Source organism: Cupressus sempervirens, chromosome 8, assembly GCF_028749045.1.
Source record: "Cupressus sempervirens isolate cs-2001-9-10 chromosome 8, ASM2874904v1, whole genome shotgun sequence".
Lineage (NCBI taxonomy): Eukaryota > Viridiplantae > Streptophyta > Pinopsida > Cupressales > Cupressaceae > Cupressus > Cupressus sempervirens.
In genome coordinates, this window is record NC_143125.1 from 794,645,277 (window position 1) to 794,646,841 (window position 1,565).

At 39.8% G+C, this 1,565-nt stretch overlaps 1 pseudogene; it reads right to left on the minus strand.

Moving 5' to 3' along the window:
• Window positions 1–884: 884 nt before the first annotated feature.
• On the minus strand, window positions 885–1,364 carry LOC149544793 (pre-mRNA cleavage factor Im 25 kDa subunit 2 pseudogene; annotated as a pseudogene).
• Window positions 1,365–1,565: the final 201 nt, after the last annotated feature.

Below are 1,565 nucleotides of genomic sequence, written 5' to 3' on the forward strand. Positions count from 1 at the left end.
ACATCAGGGATCTTCAAAATTTTTTCTACACCCACACGGTATGAGAGATTTTTCGTAACATTGGAGGACTCCCAATTCTCACCTTTCACTCTTATGTTGAGCTAACATGTGGCACTTTCCTCCTGCAGGGTCCAGTCAAAACTTACCTATTGGTCACTACCAGCTGTCCAGGTAAGACCCACCATACAACCCATGGCTTGTGAAAGCCGAGTGTCTTTGAGTTACTTGATCATTGTGTGCAATACTATTTAAACATTACAAAACCTATCATATCCCTAATGTGGGATAAATGTTTAGTTGAACTGCGGATGACATTTTCTTTTCCAAGGCTGTTGGCTTTCCTTTTGACTACAGATGTGGATGCCTCTTCTTGCATTTACCTCCATACTCTCCAAGCATGCTCTCTACATTTTTAATGGCTCCTCCTTTGCATGGTCTGCGGATTTCTTCCTTGTATGGGGCTCTATTCTTCACATGCCGACTCCCCTACTGCTACGACTGACTCCTTTGAAAATGTGGATCATGTTGCTCCCCCAACGACTTCTTCATATTTTTTGGTGTGTTGTTCCTTTTTAAATTGGCACTTTTTGTGGGCTTCTTTGCCCATCTTGGCATGACTTGGAGGCTAAATTGTTTGCGTAGGTTCAATGCTTCCCTTTCTTTATATGCTAGTTTGTTCTTAGATGCCTCTGCTTATGCCATGTGGGCTCCCCTTTTGTGTTATCTTCTTTGATTTCATGCCATCTCCCATTCAAATCTCTCTCTTTTTAAAATAAAAAACTCTATATGCTGCCTTCTTTCCTTGCGTGGGCTGTTACCATGCCCCTTCCTGAAGAAAGAAGACTTGAGACTCTAAATGATTGACAACATACTCCCAATACAACTCAGGCATTAATCATGTTAAAAGTAAATCTTGAGAGCTACTGCAGAATAGTTGAGATAATGGGACCATATCTCTGGACATTTTCATAGAGCTCAAATAATGGAACAACAAGAAGTTTCAATTTTTTTGGAACTGCAAAGTATTCCCTTTCAGTTAGATGAACTAGGAAGAGTTTCTTGCATTCCTTTGGTTTTGTTATATGTGGTGGATAGTAGGGATACATCAATGTCTCAAAATTAGGTCTCTACCACACAACAACACACTCTCCAATGTACCAATCTGGCTGAAGGGCACTAGAATTTGTAGTAAGTTTACTTGAAAACTTTCGCTTCAACCCTTCAATTTCATTTTCATCAGGCTTCAATCATCCTCCAGGAAGGTTGTGGAAAGTGTTCCCAATCTACAGTAGCATTATATGAGGATGGTTGTGCTCTTGCACCAGAATGATAGCCTCCACACTTGTCTGCATGCCTTCTTTCATGTAACATATAGATGATAGGATAAGCCTATACATCCAAAATCAAGGGTAATCATTCTATGGAAGGCGGTAGCACATTCTCTATATGTTCAAAGTTTGGCTTCTCAGAAAGCAGCCTAAAATTTGACTTTTAATTTCCATGTCCTCAACTTGGATTGGATTGTATCTATGCAAGTTTCCTTTCTTTTTTAATTAAACAGTGTC